Here is a 24,775-nt window from a genome sequence, read left to right as displayed (position 1 = left end):
CTTGATAGCTTCAGGAATTCTCGGTGTGAATTGCTTAACTAATGAACTTACTTGGCAACCATTGAATGCTTAGTATAAACTGTAGACTAAGTGATGAGCTTAGTAACCATATAGAATTGAATAAGTGTTGTCACTAATGAAAAATAAAACATAATGCTAACAATCTCCCCCTTTGGCATTAGTGACAAAAACACTTATAAGCCATACTGACATACTGATTTTTTATTTTTCAAAATTGATCTTTGTAAAGCTGCTATATATACATATCTCATATATCTTATATACATATCTCACATATCTCCCCCATGCATATGACATAATATATACATAGTCTTTCTCTATACATATATCAATCTATTTTCTCCCTTATTGTCTCCATAAGTCTCTTATGATCTCTTACTCCCCCTTTTTGACATTAATGCCAAAGAGTTATGGAATATATTCAAATAGAGACACCAAAATGTGAGAGAAATTTGGAGTGTACCTTGAGAATAAGAGCCAATGTCTTATCCTAGTTGTCTTGCAAAATTTTGTAGGTGGAGAGTGCCACTTGAACTTTTCCAAAAATTTCAATCATATGATTTGCTATGGAAAAATTGTTATCTTGGACCAATGTCTTTGAATATGTAATATGTTTCTAAATTGTGTCCATAACTAGAAGGATCATATTTTGGATATCTATCAATGTGGACCTGATCTTGGCTTCCTCTTTTAGCAATTTTTCCTACATATTTGACAAAAATTTCACCCTGATGTGATGTGATGAGCTTGAATTGGGGTCAAGCTGCAGCCTTTGAGCACTTGCCTTCATATCCACATCAATCTTACTAAGTTTCTCTTTGATCTCCTTGGTAAACTTAGTAACATCACATAAATTAGCAAAAAGTGATGTCACATTGGAAAAAGAATGTTCAAGATTGCTCAAAATTGAAGATAACTCTACCTAGTTTATAGAAATGTGCTCAAGCACCTTATTATTAAATGTTTTCTCTACCTTTTCAATAAGCTTTTCTTGGCCAGATGTATTCTCATTGAACTTATTGATTGTTTCTTCTAATTGTAGCAAAATGTGTTGTGATGAATCCACATCAACACCTATAGCCTCTATTATTATATTCTTAGCATTTTCAATTATTGTAAATTCTCTATCTCTTTCAGCTTTTAGTTGTTTCTGCCTTGCCTTCTACTCCAAAAGTTTACTAACCAGTCCCATTTCATCAACTGTGGTAGTATCTAGATCCAACTTGGGAATCGCAATTTCCATGTCCAAATCAATATCATCGTCAATTTCTTTCCTAGTAAGTAGAAGTTTTAGGGGTGTCTTTGGTTCTATTTTGATCTTACTGTCTTGGACTTAGGAATAGAAACAATAGTAGAAATAGCTAGACTTGCAGTAAATACTTGAACGGGTCCAACTGACTAAAAATTGAAAGAAGTGCTAAATAAATCCAAAACTGATGTGCTATCTAAAATTGAAGTAATAATAGGTGGAACACAAATTGGAGCACTTACAATAGAAGAATTGACTAGAATAGAAGTTGGTGTTATCAAAGCTATAGTAGACAAAATTGTAGAACTTACTGTACATGCTACTGATGAAGTTGGCACAATTGTGGAATTGGATGATGAACACACTATTGAAGATGACTCAAGAGCTTATGAAGAGGGCTATAGCTTGGCAGATGAAGTGGTAGACACTTCCATTGTAGATACCTAGAGCTATGAGGTAGCAAATAATGATTATGCAAATGATATATTTGAAATGGTTGCAATCATACTTGCTAAAGCTGACTCCAACCCTGATGATATAGCAGTCTTAGGTGGAGAATGAGGAAGGGAGACTATGACTTGTGCTACTATTCTCATTGGATCACTTTCTTCATCTCCTTCCTTATCTTCCTCATCAACTTCTTCCTCTTTCTTTTCATCATCATCCTTTAGTGCCTAATAATCTTCAACATCAAAAGTGACACATGGAGTGTTATCTTCTTCATCATTGTCACTATCATCATCATCATTGGTCTCTACTGGATCATCATTGGGCTTGTGCAGATGATAGATGTTTTCCCACATAGATATGGCATCCTTGACCACATGCTCAATTTCCTTTATCAAAATTAGACAAGTATGAAATCTCATCATCATTTTATCTTCATTCTTTTTCATAGCTACCTTAACCTCTACATTTGAAAGATTTGGTAGCATTTTTCTCAAGGTTTTCTCAAATATGTCTTTAGTTGTCTACTTAGCTGATTACCACCTACCCTTGAGTTTGTCTAATAATACTATAGGGATTTGTGAAGCAAACTGATCAGGAGAGAATTTCCATCTTCCTAGTTTATTCATGATTAGATCTTCAACTTTCTTTTGTTCTACTGGAGTTCTAGATTCATACTTGAGTGCTTTGAAGTTATTGATTCCAGCACTTACCCTCAATTGAATGAGTCTTTCTTGAAATGTGGGAGGAGGCTTAACAAGAAGAACTTCACTATCTCCTTTCCTTTTTTATCTTCTTGTTAAAAATAGTTGTGGAGGCCTTGGGTGGCTTGGTAATGATTACCTTGCCCTTCTTCTTTACAGGCTCTACCCCCTTTTCAAATTCCAACTCTTCTTCTTCTTTTGATTCCTCAATATATTTTCCTTTACCCTCAGTAAAAATAAGAGGGGTACTTGAAGTTTTCAACTTGGCTATCTTCTTCTTGCCTTTGTTTATTGCCTAAGGTAGCTTGATTTCAAGCTCAATTCTAGCCTTTGCCTCTTCATATTTTCCAAAATAGGTTGCTTAGGATCTATTGGCTCATTCACTAGTGTTTCAATGATATCTTTTGTTTCATCAATGTTAACCTCATACAGAAGAGGTTTCACCCATGCAATTCTAGGCTTGACTTCATAGATATACACTCTATCACAATCAACCATAAATCATACATCATCTTTGTAGCCTTCAACAAGCTTGGGAGGAATCCTAAACCTATTGTTCATCTTCTCATTGAAAACTTCAAAGTAATTGTGCATAATGTTATCAAAGTGTTCACCCAATTCTGCAATGAATTCATTTATCTAATACAAAATTGGAACATATTTTCTCCATACTACTAAACCTTTTGATGGAAAAAAATTTAGAACATAAAACAAAAGACATGTTAACAAAGAACCAAAATTATAGGGGTTGTTCTTTGAAGTCTTGATACTATCCATGTTTTTATTCAACTCCTTCAACAATAATTCTGATAGATCAAATTCCAATTTTTTCTTCACAATCTTATATGCCAAATCCATTGCCTCAAACAACATACTATTTAAATGACTAAAGTTGTAAATCTTGTGAGCAATTACATGAATTCCAAACCTTAATTCCACATCATAAATAGTACTAATCTTCAAACCTCTATCGTCCCACTCGGTTAGGGTTTTCTTTTGAAGTTCACCTTGACCTAGTGTTTTGGTAGTTTTGGCTTTGCTTAGCATATGGAGACTCATAATGTTATGTATCATTTTCTTTCTGATCAATACTAGTTTCTCTAACCATAATTTTCCATTATGCACATGAATGAGAATGTACCTAATCCATTTAATCTAGAAGCTCTTTGGCATTGGCAGGATATGGGTTAATCCTTTGGTTTCTAGATGCTTATGCTCAAGTTTCAACAAACCATCAACACACATTTCTCCTAGGGTACTATCCATCTATATGGTTCCAATATCTTGAATAGAACACTTAAAATGAGTGTAATTATCATTAATTAGAAGTACCTTTGGAGTAATTTGTGATTGAGATCCATTAGGGTCCAATGATTCTACAATTGTTAGTACTAACTTAAAGTTTGGCACTTTCCATTCCACACCTTTTACCAACATCTCAGATCTTCTTTTTGCCTTGTTGATGCTGTTGCTTCTTGATGCTATGGCTGCTCAGTAAATGAGCGAATTTTTTTGAACAAATTCTTCACTGCAAATTTGCTCAAAATTTCTTGGATGCACTAGAATCGCTTTGGTCTGTGTATTATGAAGTTGCTGTAAAAAATGAAGTCAAATTCTACCCTTTTTGATGAAAATTTCTCCATTAATGCTTGGTACCATAATGACATAGTGCATGATAGACCATCATCCACTCACTCACTCAGTAAAAGCTTGTACTGAGTAATCAAACAAATCTTTATTACTCCCAACCTAGCTCGGTTGAGTCAATGACTAACCTTCTCATTATGACCTAATTTCATGTGATCACTTTGTATCTAAAATATTGATTTGGATCTTCTACTTTCTTTCATTTGGAACTTCTTAAGATTTGGCTTGAAGATATAGTTCTAGTTCCTCCTTTAAGAATCTAATTAGAAATGGTGGAGTCACCCACTTCTTGGGTGACATGACCATCATTTGAACTAGCTTGCTTAGTAGATTTGGGAATCCACTACTATCTCATCTAATTCTTGATGTTATTAGCTTTAGCTTTCTTTTTATCTTCAACCTTTCCCATGTTCATGCAATTTTTAGCTATATGGCCAAGTTAAGTGCATGTATAACATCATACTATTGTATCCTTCTTTCTCAAGTGATGCCTTGCACAGTTTATGTTAATGTGTCCATATTCTCTACAATAGTGACATCTACACCAAGTATTGTACTCCCAACCAAATATTTCCTTTACAAGTTGTTCAATTGGATTGAATGGTTTATATCTACATGTAGATGCCTTGTGACCTTGCTTCTTGCATTTTTTACATTTACCTTCAAATTTTGGTTTCTCCTTGCATTCATTATCTTTATGACCATGTTGACAACAATTGTAGCATTTTTCATTGAATTTTGCCTTTCCATTGCTCCAACATTTGTTTGATGTATGACCTAACTTACCACAGTGATTGCAATTAGGTCTTTGATTCCTTTGGGCACCTTGCTTGGAAGATTCACCTTCTTCTTTGTATCCAAGTCCTACTTTACCTTTTTGCCTATGAAGATTCTACTCACTTTGTTGATTCAATTGATCCATGTATGCTTGAGATTTCATCATCCTTTCATTGAGTTTCTTTTTAGAAATTAGATCAGCTTTCAATCTTTCATTGATTTGTAATTCAATGATTAAATCATTCCTTAAAATTTCATTTTTAGATCTCAAATTCATGATTTGCTCATTTGCATTGGAGAGCTAATTGATAAGATTTTCTTGCTGAAGGGATTGACCTTGAGTTTCATTATTTCTTGATTCCAAGTATTCATTTTCCTTATTCCTTTGTTCTAAGATTTCACACATTCTTATTGATTGAATTTCCTGTTCTCTTTTTCAGTTTTCTTACCTCTTCTTGTAGGGAGCCATTCTTTTCTAGGAGTTCTTTGATTGCTTCATTTGCCTCATCTGAATTGCTTGAAGGGAAAAAGTCTCCAATCTTTTCTTCAATATACTGGTTATCATTCATATGTTTCGCAAGTTCCTTCCTTCTTTTTAGGCATTGAGGAAGATGCTCTTTTGCTTCCTTGAGTTGAACTATGGCTATCTCTAGATCTAGATTTTCAATGTCAATAGCTTTATCAAGTCTGAATATCTCTATTGTCCTTGATATTTCCTCAAACTGTCAAACTTTATCCTAAGAACCACAATGCTCTGATACCAATTGTTGGAAATAATCAAGACTAGCTAAGTTACTGAGAGGGGAGGGGTGAATTAGTAACCTCAAAAACTTTAAATTAATTTAGCACTTAATCCATTCATCATTCATTCATCTAATCTACTGTATGCATGAAAAGATAAACATGCATAAAACATGAACACATTATTTTGGTGACCCAAAAAATTTGCAAATAAAACTTAAAACTAGGGTGGGGATGATACCACAAAACTTCACTACTGTAGTATAAAGTTGGCCTGTTAGGGCTTACATTGACCACTTCTAATGATCTGCCCTATTAAGAGCAATTTGGACTACTAGACCCACCTTGTTAGAGGTTTTACAAACATACAATGAAGTATGCCCTCTGTTAAGAGATTTAAACAAAGACTGTTAAGTCTACCATATTAAAGTATTTAAAAGACTGATTCACCTATTAGGATGAGACAGTGGATCTAACTTACAACTTGATTTCTGATTAGATCCTTAAAGTACATATCACCTCTTATGATTGATATAACTTCACCGCTCCTTTTAAACCTTGCTAAATACTCTACTCTGTTGTTGATTTTGCATTCACTCTTCTCAAAACATTACATATCCATTCATGATACACTCATGCATACATTCTTTCTTACATTGAAAATGATACAATACATTACATATATACCATTCCAATATTTACAATTACAAGGTCGGCTAAAACACAAGTAAACAAAATATTACTAAGTTAGCCAAACAGTAGAAACTTAGGTTCTATAAGCTGACTTGGTGAACTTCTGATACTCGATTTCCATTGCATTACTTGGGCATCATCATGTACTCAATAGAAGTAGAAGCTTGGTCCATACTAATCACATAATGTAGCTTTGAAGTCGATAACCATTGGAGACTTGGTAGATATAGTGTCACTTGGTAGACACTGAATCTTTCATTTAGCTTGCTTTCACTCGATAAACACTACACATCATCCATCACTTAATAGACACTAGCTTCACATCACACAAATTAATGACTTAGTAAATATTGTCAAGCTCAGTGAGCATTATCTACTTGGTGAACACTGCTTGCTTGGTAAACACTGCTAAACTGCACACTCACTCGGTAGCTTCAGGAATGCTCTATGTGAACTGCTTAATTGATGAACTTACTTGGCAACCATTGAATGCTTGGTATAAACTATAGACTAAGTGATGAGCTTGGTAACCATATAGAATTGAATAAATGTTGTCACTAATGACAAATACAACATAATGCCAATATATCCCAAGGTGTGCAACTCAACCAATCAAAAAATAGGATTTAAATGAAAAAAGATGATGAAGTGTAAGTCATCAATCCTGGTCTAGAACTTTCACATAACATCTATTTAAGGAGGATTCTAACACGAGAAGTGTATCTATAGAGGTTAAAAGTGTAAGTGTATTCCCAAATGAAGAAGTGAATACAAAGTATGAAAGTAGAGAAAATAGAGAGAAATCAGAGAAATGGAGAACTGAGAAAAGTTATCAAATTAGTGATACAACAAAGAGGAGACCCGATATCAACTTGTAAATAAAATTGAGGGTTAGGTAATGAATCACTTATTGTTAATTGAGATAGGGTAAATCTCTTCACAAAGTGATCTTAACAAATATATGTAAACCTTCTAACAATGTCCTTACTTCATTATGAGTATAAAATCCTTGAACAAGGTGTGACCTAATATTCTCTTAAGATTTTAATAGGGTAGAACCCTCACAAGGTAGATCATATCTTATGATCAAACATTGTAACCCTAATAAGTTAACTTTATTTTTTCAATAATGAAGATTTATGGGTTTCATCCCTACCCCGGGTTTACTTTCATTTTGAAGTGTTTTTGGGTTACCAAATCATTATGTTATGTGTTGAACTATTTGTGATGTGCATATTTCATTTATGTTACAACATATTAGTTTTTATGGTAGATCTATGAGATGAATTAGGTGTGGATTTATGTTATTGGTTTTGAAGATAAAAGTTTAAGATCCTAATTCACTCCCCCCCCCCCTTAGTATCTTATTTCCCATATATGTATTCCAACAATTGGTATTAGAGATAAGTTCTCTTGTTAGGAAGCCTAATATCTTGAAAGGATAAGATCATGGAGATGGAAGTGTACTAGATGGGAAAGATCATTGAGAATCAAATGATTGAAATCCATATCATATTACTGTAATTAGAAGTAACAAAAGAGGAGTTAAGGAAAACCTTAAAGAGAAGAAGAGAGATAACTACTTAGCTAATTGACACTGAATACATAGAAGTTGATAGTGAAAGACTATTGGACATTAGAAAGACCAGTAATAATGATGAAGCAATGATATAACTACTAAAGAAGAATAGTGCCCTAGTGAAAGAAGTAAAATATCTCAAGACAAAACAAGAAATTTAATTAGTTATACTATGTGAAACAATTAACAAAAGAAGAAAACAATGGAAGACAAGCTTATGGCTAAAGAAGAAAAAAGGTAGATGGCTAGTAGACTTCAAGAGAGATCATTTGAGATATAGAAGCTTATAAATAGCTTGAACATGATAAACTAGTTAGTAATTGCAAATCAGGAAGCAAATAGAAAAGATGTGGATATCCAAAATCTAATACCGTAGAATGAGAAATTGAAAGGTAGCAATGCAAAGGAACTCATGGAAAGATTTAACAAAACCAATGAAGAAATCAAGCACTTTGAAGACATGGTGAAGTCACCTAGAACAAAAGACACCTCTAGACTTGGATACAACAAGCAATATTCATCTACTAAAGAAGGAGAATCATCCAAGAGAGGGAAACAAAGGAATATAAAATTCAAAGGAAAACCTAAATGTCATTACTATGGGAAGATTGGTCATAAAGCCAACATTTGCAAGAGTAAAAATGGTAAGAAAATTCCTAAACCTAAACTAAGTGGTAATTGTTCTAATTTCAAGAAAGGAATTCAATCACATTAATGCAAATAAAAGAAAAATGACTCAACTAGAAAGGTATCTCATTTCCAAGGTCACTGCTACAATTGTCAAAAGTATGGAGATAGAGCTCATGAGTGCAGACTCAAGAAAAAGTCAAATTGGTTACCTAAAAAACAAACTTAGCTAGCAAAGAAAGGTAATACTTGTAATTGGAATTACAATACATGGTATAGTTGTCACTATTGTGGAGAATATGGGCACATTCTAGAGAATTGCATCAAAACACATTTCAAAGGAAATTACAAGAAATAGTTAAATGGAGAGATGGTATGTTTCAGCTATCTTAGAGTTAGACATATCAATAGAAACTACAAAACCATAACAGCAACACTAGCACCAAGTAATGGAAATGACTAATCTAAAGGAAAGAAAATGTGGATAGAGATAGTAAGAGATGGAAGTAGTAGAGAATAGGAAAATTTGATCACTAAATGTGATGGATCAATTGATGACACCACATCTCACTAAAAAAAGGTGTGTAGGAACTGTATACTCAATATTCTATTTTACATCAATTCCTAGCATAAAAGAGATGAAAATTCATATTTCCATAAATAAATATGCATTAAGAACTATTAGAAATTCAAAATCATAAAGTATTGTGTATCACTAGTACAATCTATATTGATCAATCTTTGTAGTATAGACCAAATGAATTGGTTATGATAGAGTGAATAACCTTGACCAAGCTGAAATGAAGACCGAGCTAGTTGTCATACACCAACTATGTACAAAGACATTAATTTTAGACCTAAAATAAAATATTAAATGTATTTATCAAATTTTGGTGATTCATTTGCACTCACCAAATGATCAAAGAGTTCACAAGAAGATTTCTACGTGATTAAAATGATTTTAGCAACTAGAGAAAAGAATCTCAACAAATCTATGAAACAAAGTAAGTATCATTGTCAGTGTCAAGTTAAAATATTTAGTGAATATATTTGTGAATTTATTTTTTTAAAACCTTAGAATAAAATGACATCTGGAAGTGAAATGGTGAATAATAGTAGTGCTCAAATCATTAGGAATGATCAAAGTCCTCTACTAAACTTCATAAATTTAGTTAATGTTGATAACACTATTGATGATAGTGGAGTTTTATTATCAATTCCACCCAAAGTATTTACTATGCAATATTTAACATCATGTTATCAATGCAAAGTTGGAGAAATTGGAGATTTTGAAATGAGAACAACTTATGAGAAGCTATATGTTGATGGAAACCTAAAAGATAAATACAAGATCAATGCAGAGAAAGGGCTTACTCGTACTATAGGATTTCCTAAAGTTTTAAAATTGAATGGATCAAAGGTTGTGCTTAGCTAAGTTCATGACATGAGAATTTGGTTGGAAGGTGGGCCAATCAAGATTAAAAAGGAAATCATTTGTAGGGTACTTGGGTGCCCTATATTAGATCTACCAAAGAGAATAAAGAGCAAAATTATTTTTTTTTTTGAAAATTTGACCAAGGTGAAGTGAAATGGTTGTGGAATGTCAATTGATGAAGTCAAGGGAAGGTCCAGATGCTTTTTAATTTGAAGATGAATATAAGAAAGATATAGCCAAGGTAATAGAGGAGATTCAACAACTTTTCAAAAGGTGTGAACATAAAGAAACAATTAAAATAGAAGATGACAGTGACCTCCCTCCACCTAATCCAAATATACCAAAAAAAGAGGAAATTAAATGCTTAAAAGATGACTCAAGAAAACTCTGTACTAACCCAATTTTGTTATAGATAGTTGAATATATAATGCTTGAAGTCAAGAAGACTAATGATGTTAATATCACATCAGCTATAGACAATACAAGTGTTGAGAAACTTGGTAAGGAATTAAGTTTATGTACTCCACCAACCTTTGCAAAAATTTGGAACAAGGAAGAAAATTTTGTGAAAGATTCTTGCACTAATCAGTAGAGGATGAAGTTACATAGAAAGAGAAAGAGGCTACTCAAGATCTTGTCCAACTAATGAGTGAAAAGGATGTAGAACCAATAAATGTAACACCTATGCAACAAGTTATTTCTACATCAATGCAATAGCCGAAGTTAAGATCAAGGGAAAAAAGGAAATAGTTGCAACTATCACTATCAAGTGATATAGTTAGCTTCATGATCTTAGGATATGACTCATGTAGGAGAGGAATATGATGAGTCAATGAGCCTAAGTTAGTGTGCCTTGATGAGGTAATTACATCACCTAAGTATGATTTAAATAATATTACACTTGAGAAGATGCAAGAATTGCAAATCTTGTTGAGTCCTAAGGTAAAACAAGAACAACTAAGAGGAGAGCAAAAGAGAAGATATGTACTTCATAATGTAAAAGATATTTTTATGGATGCATTTGGAATCATAGATGTGAATAATCAACATCAAATTATGGATCAAGTTGTGTATTTAGTTGATAAGATTCAAAAAGATGACATAGAGACAAATAAAAAGTTGTTACAATGGTTTGAGAGAATAATGGAGCATAAAGTGTTAAAGAAAATTTCATAGGATCTTGTACAGAGACAAGTTGATCTTTCTACATCTATTACGTAGTTGGAAGCTATTTTTAAGACCATTAATTATTTATACTTAAAATTGTGTGTTATAGATTTCTTTACAGTAGATACTACATGCTCATTAGAGCTATTGCATGTGGATGTTATAGCTAATGTTATTACATTGGGCAAGAATGCAAGTTCAAGATCATCTTCTTATAGTGAACTAACATTCAATGAAAAGAGGTTAGCAAAGCTCGTGGATCAAGATACAAAGATAAGGCACAAGTTAACATTGATTAAACTTCAATTATTTCCACATATAGAGATAATTCAAAATGTAACCCCTATTGCTAGAGATATTTTGAAGAAAGAGACACCAATATTATAGGATTCATTGATCTAGCTACCAAGTTAGAAATTCAATTTCAAATTTTGGAATAAGTACAAGAGTGATGGAATAAAGGTTCTACCAATATTGTGCCAAGTCATCAGTAATTCTTTGATAACCATCAGTTAGCCCTACAACCCCAAGTTCCATCAATGACAAAAACAAGGAGGAATGAGAATGCAAAACAAGGGGAATGATGATGATATATGAGGATATGAAAGAATAAAACAAAGAGAGTCAATATGTGGATCACAAATCATATATCGAATTATGGTCTCAAGGGGGAGTACTCATTTTTGCACAATATATGATTTCATGACAAAGTGTTTTATCCACTAATGTCAAAGGGGGATATTGTTGACCTCTAGGCGTAAGTTTCCTATTAGTGTCCAAAAACTTAGTCATTTACTAGGAAATATTACAAGTTCATCATTGTGATTGAGTTATCTAGTAAAGGCAAAGCATACAACACTTATATCAAGTAGAATAGTGGTTTTTGAGTATTTAGTAGTGACCAAAAAGATGAATTAGTCAAGAAAAGATAGTAGAGACTAAGCATGTTGATAAGTTATTAAGTACCAAGTAAACATGAATATAGAACCCAAGTAACAAGCATGAATATTTTTATATAACTGAGCATCAGAGAACTCAAGTGTTGAGTAGTTTAGTTTTGACATATAAGTTTGTAATGGCAGAAACATATATTTAAGCCATTTTGACCAACTTTTCTATAATATTAATTATTTGACTAGATAGCTAAGGAGTTGATTACTAGTAATTATAGAAGGTAATGATCCCAAGGTATGAAACTCAACCAACTAGAAAATAGAATTTAAATGGAAAAAGATGATGCGGTGTAAGCCATCAATCCTAATCTAGAATCTTCACATGACACCTATTTAAGGAGGATTCTAACCCTATAATTGTAAGTGTACATGCTAAAGACATGAGTGTATGCACATATGAATGAGTGAAGACAAAGATTTAAAGAAAAGTAGATAGAAAGAAATTAGAGTAGTGAAGGATTAAACAGAGTTATTAGATCGAAAGATCAAATCAATGATATAGTAAAGAGGAGACCCAAGATCAACTTGTAGAGAAAATTGAGGGTTAGGTATTGAATTAGTTATTTTTAATTGAGATGGGATAAATCTCTTAACAAAGTGGTCTTAACAAATCTATGTAAACCTCCTAACAAATTCCTTACTTCATTGTGAGTGTAAAATCCTTTAACAAAGGTTATACCTAATAGTCTCTTAAGATTTTAACAAGGAAAACCCCTCATAGGGTATATCATATCTTATGATCAAATATTTTAACCCTAACAAGTTAACTTTGTTGTTGTAATAGTGAAAATTTTTGGGTTTCATCCCCACCCAAGTTTTACCTTCATCTTGAAGTGTTTCTAGGTTACAAAATCATTGTGTTATGTGTTATACTCTTTTTGATGTGATATATTTCATTTATGTTATGACATTTCAAGTTTTATGGTATATCTATGAGATGAATTAGGTGTGGATTTATGTTATTGGCTTTGAAGCTAAAAGTTTAAGATCCTAATTCACCACCCCCACTCCCTTGGTATTGTATTTCCCATATACTTATTCAAACACCTTGAGTAGCTGACTCATCCCCCCCTGCCCCTTGAGTTATGATAAATATTCTAACAATTGGTATCAGATCATAGTGTTTATTAAGATAATTTTGAAGTTACTTAAATCTAAAGATCATGACTCACAAAAGAGAGGTACTGAAGCTGAACAAGGAGAACTTTCTTGCATGGAAAACATTGATGAGGCTAAATATATCTAGTATTAGGGATGTTGCTATAAACATTATGGACAATGAATATGTGAAGATAACTGATGTTCCTCTAACTACCTACTAGCTACAAGAAAAGCAAGAACACAATTAGGAAATGTTGGAGATTTCTATTATCATGTGGAGCCTAATTAGACTCAGAAGTTATTTTAGCATGGTTTCCCTCTAGATTATTTCTATGGGGTTTGGGGGTAGTGTACTTGTGGGGTCTTGGGGTAGCATATAGTTGTAATACAAAACACATAAAGTTGTTGTACCATTTTATTTGGTCAGTCTTGGATGATGGACACTTAAAGCTAGAAAAGACACATACAGATTAAAATCCAATGGATATATTTACAAAGGTAGTGACAAGGGAGAATTTGAACTCCTCTTCAGCTTTGGTTGGTCTTCTCGACTAAATAGAATAAAAGAATAATAGAGTCTAGGATGGTTTGATATTATAGTGGGAGCTATAGGTTTAGTAGTGTTGTGATTAGTCTCCAAGTGGGAGATTTTTGTGATGTGGAGCCTAATTAGACTTAGAGATTTATTTGGCACAGTTTCCCTCTAGATTATTTCTTCAAGGTTTTGGGGGTAGCGCCCCAAGATGGGGTTAAGGGTCTATATTGTAACAAGTGTCAGCTACTATTTTTCTATTATTCTAGCACTAATTTTTTAAGCAACAAAAATCTTCTATAAAAAGGCTTAGGGAAAAGGAATTTTTCATAAGGTGTGATGCAAAAATTGGTACTTGTGGTGGTATTGAGTTGTAAGGGATTATGAATTGTAATTAGGTCATAATCATTGGATAATAATAATATTAGACTTGTTGTTGGTGGATGTAGCATAGGGATTGGGTGTGACATGTTAAATCTTGGTGTCATGTGTTCTCTTATGTGCGATCTATTATTTTTTGATAGTGGTTATATTTGCGTGTAATTTTCATTTCTATCTAAGGTTAATCCTAACAAGTGGTATCAGAGCCAAATGGTCATCATTTTTTTTAGCTAGACTATCATCATATTCTTTATTGATCCTCTATAGCAAGGTCTCATGGTTGAGTGGGGGTGATGGAAGATGAGGGTAAGCTAAGGGTTGACAAGTTTATTTATCAGAACTTTTAGTTATGGAAGATGCAAATGCATGACAGGACTATCTTTATCAGAACAATTTATGGAAGCCATTGGAAGGGAAAACTAAAAACTAGGAAACTATGACAAATGAGAGATTTTAGATAGAAAGGCACTTGGAAGCATTGGATTATGCTTGGCACCTCAATGACATTTAACATTACAAAATTGAAGACAATGAAAGAGTTGATGTAAACCGTAGCAAAATTGTATGAAAAGCCCTCCACTTTAAACAAGGTATTTCTCATGAAGTGTTTATTTAATATGAAGCTAATAGAAGGTGGATCTATTGTAGATCATTTAAATAATTTTAATATTGTTACTAGTAAGTTATCTTCTATGGGTATTAATTTTGATGAAGAAATTAGGGCTCTCTTGATTTTGTGTTCTTTTCCTGAAATCTAGAATGGCTTGGTAATGGTTGTGAATAATTCTTTATTTGGATCTAATACCCTAAAATATGATGATGTGATTGGTGTTATATTGAGTGAGGAAACTCATAGGAAAGCATCAAGTGGATCTACATCAGGAAATGCTTTGAATGCACAAAGCAGAGGTAGAACAACTAAGAGAGGAAATAATTTTTGAAATCGTGAGAAATCAAGAGGGAAGTCAAAGGGCAAGAGGTCTCAATCTAGAGGAGCAAAAGATTACTGGTACTATGGTAAAATAAGGCATAAGAAGAAATTTTATAGGACTTGAAATAACAATGAAGGAGATAAACTAGAACGGAACAAGGAGGAAAATATGGTAAGTAATAAATCTAAAGAGGATGCTTTTCTTCTATCTTTAGAAAGTGTTGATGATTCATGGGTATTAGATTCAGGTGCTTCATTTCATGCTACACCTCAAAGAGGTTATTTTATAGATTATGTCCAAGGGTATTTTGGGCTTGTTTATTTGGGGGATAATGAACCTTGTCATATTGTTGGAAAGAGAAAAGTTAAGATTAAGTTGTAGAAGGGGAATCATTGGCTACTATATGAGGTAAGACATGTTCCAAGATTGAGTAGGAATTTAATTTCAGCAAGGCAACTTGGTGATGAGGGTTGTGTTGCTACTTTTAATGATAAAAATTGAAAGGTTTCAAAAGGTTCCCTTATAGTAGAAAAAGATGTGAAAGTAGGCACCTTATATCTTTATACAAGTCATATTGTTCCTTCTACTTTGATTATTTTACAGAAAAATGAATGTTCAAGAATAGTTGCTACAGTTAAGTAGGGAGAAAAAATAGTTGTTTTTTATTCTTATACACTATTGTGGTACAATAGAATTGGGTACATGAGTCAAAAAGGTATGGAAGTACTTTATTCAAAGAAAGTTTTACTAGGTCTAAAATGTGTTAATATAGATGTTTGTGAAAGTTGTTTGTATGGAAAACAAAAGAGAGTGAGTTTTGTGAAGACTGGGAAGGAAAATAAAAGTGAGAAATTAGAGCATTTTCATACATATGTATGGGGACCATCCTAGGTATCTTCCCTTAATGGCTCTCATTATTATGATACATTTATTGATGATGCAACTAGAAAAGTGTGGGTTTATTTCCTTTGATAGAAATTTGATGTATTTCAAACTTTTAAGAAATAGAAATACTTAGTTGAAAATGAGATTGGAAAGAAATTAAAATGTCTTAGATCTGATAATGGTGGTGAGTATTGCAATCATGAATTTCAAGATTATTTCTCCACTAATGGTATTCTTTGATACAAAACTATTCCAAGGACTCCAGAGGAAAATGGAGTGGTTGAACCCATGAATAGGACAATAATGGAGCATGCACAAAGCATGAGGTTGCATGCAAGGTTGCCCTTAAACATGTTGGTGAAGGCTATAAATGCTATTGTATATTTGATTAATAGAGGTGCCTCAACTCCTTTGGGTTGTGGTATTCTAGAGGAAGCATGGATTGATAAGAAGGCGAGTTATTCTTTTCTTAGAACCTTTGGTTGTGAAGCATTTGTACATGTTCATTTTGAAAATAGAACCAAGCTAGAAGTTAAGTCAAAGAAATGTGTATTTGTTGGATATCGCATTAATGAATTTGGTTATAGGCTTTGGGATTTTGGAAATCATAAAATTGTAAGAAGCAGGGATGTCATATTCAATGAGACAATATTGTATAAAGATATGTTGTAGCAGTATGAGAAGAAAGAAAATGATTATTTAGTGTTGGATGATGCTCCCAAAGCTGATGTTCCAATAATTCCTCATGATCTAAAATAACTGCAACAACAAATACCACACACCCTAATGAATGGTAGATAGTCAACAAGGATAAGTAGACCTTTAGAAAAATTTCTCCTTATTTGTATTATATTTTACTTACTAGTGCTAGTGAACCTAAATGTTATGATGAAGCTATTTAGGTGGATACAAAGATTTAGTGGGAGTCTACAATGAAAGAAGAAAGGGACTATTTGCTAAAAAAATAAAACATAGGATTTATGCAAGTTGCCTATAGATAAAAAGGCTTTATAGAATAAATGGGTTTACAAGTTGAAAGAAGAGGATGGAGGTAAGAAAATATTAAAAGCCAAGTAAGTTGGAAAAAGGATTTTTACAAAAAAGGGCATTGATTTTAATGAGATATTTTCTCCTGTTGTTAAAATGACTTCTATTCACATTGTTTTTAAGTATTGTGGCTACTAAAGATTTTCATTTGGAGAAGCTTGTTGTTAAAAAAACCTTCCTTCATGGTGACTTGGAAGAGGAGATATATATAACATAACCATAGGGATTTAAGGTCAAAGGTAAGGAGAACTTAGTGTGCATCATGAAGAAAAGTTTATAAGGCTTAAAATAAGCACCTTGGCAGTGGTATCTAAAATTTGACAGTTTTATGCATGATCATGGACATAGTAGGTGTCATTCAGATAATTGTGTTTATTTTAAGAGATTGGATCATGGTAGCTACATTATTTTATGTTTATATGTTGATGATATGCTTGTAGCTGGGTCTAACATGGATCACATAAAGAGGCTGAAACGCTAGTTAGCACATACATTGCTATGAAGGATTTGGAGGTAGAAAAAAAATCCTTGGTATAAAGATTTGTAGAGATAGGAAGAATAGGAAATTGACATTATCTCAGGTTGATTATATTGAGAAGGTATTGTAACATTTCTCTATGGAGAATGATAAAGCTTTCAACACACCTTTACCTAGTCATTTGAAGTTGACTACGGAGATATGTCCAAAGACATAAGAAGAGGAGGATAAGATGTCGAAGGTACCTTATGCTTCAGCTATAGGAAGCTTGATGTATGCTATGGTATGTACAAGGCCAAATATTGCACATGCAATGGGATTTTTTAGCAAGTATATGAGTCATTCATGAATTGAGCATTAAAATGTAGTTAAATGGATTCTCAAATATTTGAGAGGAATATCTAGTAAGTGTTTACATTTTAGGGGCCCTACTACTAATTTAAAGGGATATTTTGACTTAGATTTAATAGGGGATATTGATACCAGGCAAAGTACTATAGGTTATGTATTTACTATTGGTGGGGCAGCTGTGAGCTAGGTTTCTAGGTTAAAAAAGTTTAAAGCTTTATCCACTAAAGAGGAAAAGTATGTTGCTGCTACAAAGGAAACCAAGGAGATGATATGGCTTCAATTCTTCTTGGAAGAAATGGGACACCCTTAGAAGGATAATTATTTGTTTACAAATAGTTAGAGTGTCATTTCTCTTGCAAAGAATTTGGCTTTGCATTCAAAGAAAAAACACATACATTTGTGGTACCATTTCATTTAGTTGGTTTTGGATGATGGATAGTTAAATTTGGATAAGATACATACAAATGACAATCCAACAAATATGTTTACAAAAGTAGTGACAAGGAAGAAGTTGAACTCCTCTTCAGCTTCAATTGGACTTCTTGACTAAATAGAATAAAAAACAATAGAGTTCAAGGTGGTTTGATATTCCAATGGGAGCTACAATTTTAGTAGTGCTATGATCAGTCTCCAAGTTGGAGGTTATTGTTATAGAGCCCGATTAGTCTCTAAGCAAGAGATTGTTGTGATGTGGATCTTAATCAAACTCAGAGGTTTATTCGATGAAATTTCCCTCTAGATTATTTCTATGGGGGTTTGGGGGCAGAGCCCCCAAGATGGGGTCAAGAGGTAGCACCCCTATGAGTTCCTAGGCTAGTGCCCCAAGTGTGCTCCCTATCATGATATAGGGTGGGATCGATGGGAAACACCCCGACGGGGGCTTTCGCTAAAGCCAAAAATGACCTTATATTGTAAAAGGTGTTAGCTACTACTTTTTTATTATTCTAGCCCTAATTTTGTAAGTGTAAAAAATCTTGTATAAAAAGGCTTAGGGCTAGGGATTTTTTCATAAGGTGTGATGCAGAAATTGGTTCTTACAGTAGTATTGAGCTATAAGTGATTATAGATTGTAATCAAGTTGTAACTGGATAAAAATAATATTGTACTTATTATTGGTGGACATAACCTAGGGATTGGGTGAACCGCATTAAATCTTGGTGTCTTATGTTCTCTTGTGTGCAATCTATTATTTTCTTATAGTGGTTATTTTTGCATATAATAATCATTTATGTCTTAGGTTAATCCTAACAATTTCTTCAACCCTAAGCTATGTGAAATTTGATGATGTAAAATAATGTGATAATGAAAATATGTAGGAAAAATTGAAGACCATATATGGAGGAGATGAAAATGTCAAGAGAGTGAAACTAGAAAACCTAAGAGGAAAGTTCTATGAAATAAGAATGATGGAAGGTGAGAACATAGTACAATACTATACAAGAGTTAAGGAAGTTGTCAATGCTATTCAAGGATAAAATAGAGAAATCAAAGATGAAATAATGATAAGAAAGGTATTGATAACTCTTCTTCCTATATATGCCATTAGGGTTTCTGCAATACAAGATTTGAGATGCACTCCAAGTAACACTTTGAATTTGGAAGGTGTAATTGGTAGACTTACTTCTTTTGAGATGTCTAATTTTGATAACTACACACTTGCTACTATTGAATTTGGTTTTAAGTCACAATTGGTTCTTAGCAAGAGAAAAGGTAAACATGCGAAGAGTAATAGTAACAGTTGTGATGATGAGATTGATGAACTTGAAGCACTTATTACAAAAAGATTTGGAAAAGTTAGAGGTAAATACAAAGGTAAATTACCTATAATTTGTTTTTCATGCAACAAGGTTGGTCATATTACTACTAGATGTCTTGACAGAGAAGACTAGGATGTAACAAAAGTAAAAAAGTACATAGGAAGGAGAGATGATTGAGAGTATAAGAAGAATATTGTTATATTGTTGAAGAAGAAACTAACACTAAATCTAAAAGTAATGATGATGAAGTTGTCTATGTTGCTATGAAAGAATAGTTCGATGAAGATGAGAAAATTGCTTTGATTATTATAGTAAACAAATTTATCTTCATAGAATAAACCATTGAAATAGCCTTTATTTTCCCAAAAATAAAGACACAAAAAGATACCAATAGTTGGATCACTTTTCCATTGAATTGTGCAAGCACCCTCTAAATTTTATAGGGTATGGCTCCCTAATTGGATATACAATGAATAAGATTTAAGAAATGCTTTTAACTTGAAAGTGAAGGCTACTCATACTATTCTTGGATAGGGGGCAAATTATTATAACTAAAATAGAAAGAAAAGACTTCCACATATGGCAATGGAGATGCACAGCTCTTCCACCTACACGTGCATTGAGAAAAGATTAAATTGACAAGGAAAACCCCAACAATAAATGAATTTTTTAATAGAATGGTAAGTCCATCATTCAACCTTAATCCACATATGAATGAGAATAAGATCAACTCAAAGAATATAATCTTTGAGCAATGAAATCTTCATTCAATTAGAAATCATATAATTTCTAAATATTACTAGCAATTCAAACTTCTTTCAAAAAATTGGAAAAAGAAACAAAGATAAAATGAATAGTTCTGATTACAATAAAAAAATACCTCCTTTACATAATATGAATTTTCCCAAATATGCAACACATAGTCTACAAAAATAGTGGAACCTCCCAATCTCTCCTCCCTAGGAAAGAAGAAGCACATCATCTACCTCCTTTAGAAAAATAAGAACCCTCTTCCTCCAAATTTTTGGGCAATAAATAACTTTACAAGCCTATGATTCAATTATGTAATTGAATCTTGACAATAATCAAATTTCATCCTTCATATTTCTAATATCTCACCATTGTAATTGTCATTTCTTTAAAACTTTTCTAGAGCCTCTTTGGATACTTTAATGTTTTCTAAACACATTAGTATCTAGGAGAAAAAGTAACTAACAAGTGGTCTTCATAAGATAATAGTTATGACACTAGGGGTCCTATAAAGAATTGGGTTCTCCCATCATCATTGGCTTCATTATTATCATGTTTCATATTTGGTGGGTAATATTAGCATAATTCTTCTTGTTACTGATGTGGTAAGGAAATCACAACCAATTATACTATATTCTACCAAACTTTCCATAATCATCTTGCCAAACACCTGCTACTAACCTTGATCTTCATCTACCAAGTTTCAATAAAGACTAGAAACTATGATTGTATGGAGAGTCAACACTTCAAAACTATATGTGACTTTTGGTGATGAATTTCAAGCATAGATGATTTAGAATCTTATCCCAAAATGTTCAATTTGATAGTGGGATTATGAGTTAGAGTATCATGATTCATGATATGGAGAAACTCCATACCATGACATATATCCCAGAATTCTATAAAATGAGTCAAATGTTGTTTATGTTACTTTGAAATTGGTATACATAGTATTCTACAAGGTAAATCTCATTCATATTCTCCATGATTCTTAGCAACCTGATATACCCTTAGGTTCATGTATCTTGGCTATGAGAAGTGACTCATCTCCTACACGTTATATGATTGTCATGGGAACTAGGTATGACCTATTTTGGGATACCTCAATGTCCAACTTGGTTTCACTTTTATAATCAATAAAATCATATGGGAATCATATGTATTATAAATAATAGTTGGCATTATATCAAGCATATAACATGGATCCCTTTTGTGTTTTACCAAACACAATAGAATCATGTCAAATATTTGATGTGTATCACTTGTGTAGCTAATAACCATTTGCAAGCATAATGATCTCCTTTACATTATCTTTTATGATGGGAGGGGAATTGGGCTTCTTCACAAAATTGATCATGTGCATAGTCTATTTCCATTGATGGTATCAACATGGAGTCATATTTTGTGATATGTCCCTCTCTTCTTATTATGGTACCTAAGCTTTTACCTTTTCATTCATAGGACTTAGTGTCATTATGACTCATCATAGGTTCTAGCTTACTTGTTGTAGTTTGGCTTTTTATGATCAAGTTGTTTTTTACCATTTCTACTATTAGTTTGTATTAAATCAAATATTTCACATATGATTCCCATACTAAAAATGTGTATGTGACATGCTAGCATCAATTCTATTAACCCCATGCTCTTAGAATTTGATCCAATAGGAATTCATCAAGCTATAGGAAGGCTTTCCAAACTTTGAGATGGCCCAATGACATGGTCAGGATTCATTATAGAGAGATTTGACTACTCATTTTGGTACCTTTAAGTCGATACATAAGATTTCCCTATTGACAATTGGCTAGTAGAGATATATAATTTTTGTCATTTATGGCAACACATGATGTACATGCTTATAAGAGACCTCAAAAATAAAGAGACTTTGTTTTTGGTAATCAGAAAATTGTCTATGTATAGAATTTGGTATAGAATAGTGTATTGTTTTGTTATAACTTGTTGCTAATGTCATATTATGACTAGAAAAGTTAGATGTAGATAGTATACATGTTGGTGATGACATTTATAACCTTGAAAGTTAGTATAGACTATATGGAAGAGAGATAATCATGTTTTAGAAAATCAAGACAATAGAATTGAAGGAAAGAATTGTTTTGCTTAGAAAACAATTACTTGTCCAAATTAGGGCTGACATCCTAGATGTTTACTCTAAGTTGGAAAAGTGAATTGTGGTCTTAGCTGACCCAACAGTAATTTGTGTAAAGGTGTGTTATTTATGCAAAGGACATCTTGTGATAAGAAATGAAGCAAGTGAGAAAGTTGTAGGAATATTGTGATGTGCGAACTTACTGTGAAAGTGATATATATGAAGTTTTCTACAAGCTATTTTGTGATTTGAGGTTGAGTTGAAGATCAAATATTAGTCAAGGAAGAAGTTATAGTCTAATTACTTGTTTGGGTAGTGAGCTCTTCTTATAATTAGTAGTGCATGCTTGGGTAATGGGTTCATCTTCCATTCTCTATACTACAACTATTAATAGGATTGAAATCTCCTAACAAGGATTCAAAGTCTCCTAAAAAGGACTCCTTATATATCATTATATTATCCATGCTCTAAAAAGAAACTTATATATCATTATATTATCTCCCAAATAGGGTCCATGCTCTAAAAAGAAACTTATATATCATTATATTATCTAGTGGGTATCATCCTCACTAGGGTTCTCCCTTGGTCAAGGTTTCCCTAGTTAACAAAATATGGTGTTATGAGTTATCTTTGTGCATTGTTACTATTATTGTTTAGCATGATTTTATTGCTTTGTTATGTATGGTTTAAAGTAAGAAATAATATCTTGTTGGTGACTAAAGTTTTTAGATTACTGATTCACCACCCCCCCTCTTAGTAATCCCTATTTCTAACAATTGGTATCAAAACATAGTTACTTAGAAGAGGCTTAATAGCTTGAGTAAGATCCCTATGGATATGGAACAGTTGATGAAGAACCTTAACAAAGCTCTTGAAAAAATTGATCTCCTTACTAAAGAAAGAGATAACCTAAAGGATAGATATGAAGACTCCAAAGTGTACATTGGGCAATCAAAGGAAAAGATTAAACATCTCAAATCCAATCTCGAATCTACTAAATTTGGAACTAGTGATGATGATTATTCAAAGCTGAAATAAAGCACAAAATCTTGAAGCATGAATTGAAAATTATGAATTTGAAGTTGACTTTGAGGAATTAAGCTAGTAAAGTTGAGTCTGATTTGAAGACTGAGAATGTAGATGTGAGAGCAAGTATGGCAAAGAAAACATATTGAAAGAAGATCATGAAGAACTTCATAAGTACAATACCATTGTGAAAGGTGAATTAACTCAGTGCAAGTAGTAGCTTGAGAAGCTTTATTCTAGCAGAGAAAAACTTGATATATAGAGACCTACTTATGAAAAGACTAGTCTTGGTTATCTAATTAACATGTACATAAAGAAACTTGATATTAGATCAAATTAGAATGAAGAAAAAAAATTTGATGATAAGATTGAATCTAGTTAATCTTCTGATAAATCTAAAGAAGTTGAGTAAAACAAGGAAGTTGAAATTTTGGATGAACCAAAGAAAGTGGAATCTCCTAAGGATTCCAGGTATGAATTTAGAGGTAAGTGTTTTTTATGCAATGAAATAGAACATATGAAAAAAGATTGTACTGATAAATCATTTAATCATGTTAAAGAATTTTATTGTTATAATTGTCATGGTATGGGTCATAAAGAAATTGATTTTAAGAAACTTTAAGTATGATAATGATAGAAGAAATAGTAGAATGTTTAGAAATACTAACTCTATAGATAGAAGAAGATCTAATGAAAGGACATCAAGTAAAGGAAGACCTTATGAAGATAGAAGATAGATCATGTGTTATAAGTGTAACAACTTTGGACATATTTCTTAGAACTGTCATGCACCTAATGATCAAAAGAATCCTAGAAGTAGAGCACCAATATGTTAGTTATGTAACAACTTTGGACATACAACAAAGTATTATAGAATGGATAGAAACTTCAGAGATAGAAGGAACAATGGAAGAAACTTTGGAAACAAAAGTAATGATGGAAGAAATGCTAGAAATGATAGAAGGAACCATGAGAGGAACTTTGAAACTAAAAAAGATAGTAAGAAACAAAGAAATGTGGTCAGTGAACTTCGAGAAAAACATAATGATGCATTTGTAATAGGAGTAGATATCTTAAAGGAAAAACTAGATAATGATGAGATAGGAAGATCAAAGACAGTTGTTGAGCTTGATTCAAATTGAATTAAACTTGTTCACAACACCAAAATTTGAAAACTTCATCTAGGGATGGAAGTAGAGGTAGAAAAGTTGGGAAAATGGTGTATCTAGTTAAGTATAGATGGTACCTAAGCTCGCTTGTAATTTGGAGGTTATATAAACAAGTTATGAAGAAATTAAGAGTTACCAATATTATAGAAAAGGTTAATTCTATAGTAGAAGATGAAAACTATGTTTTTCCAGAGAATTTCATGAAGTGAATTCCTGTAGAGT

Source organism: Cupressus sempervirens, chromosome 6, assembly GCF_028749045.1.
Source record: "Cupressus sempervirens isolate cs-2001-9-10 chromosome 6, ASM2874904v1, whole genome shotgun sequence".
Taxonomy (NCBI): Eukaryota; Viridiplantae; Streptophyta; class Pinopsida; order Cupressales; family Cupressaceae; genus Cupressus; species Cupressus sempervirens.
The sequence above is the reverse complement of the archived record's forward strand: the minus strand, read 5'-3'. Positions refer to the sequence as shown.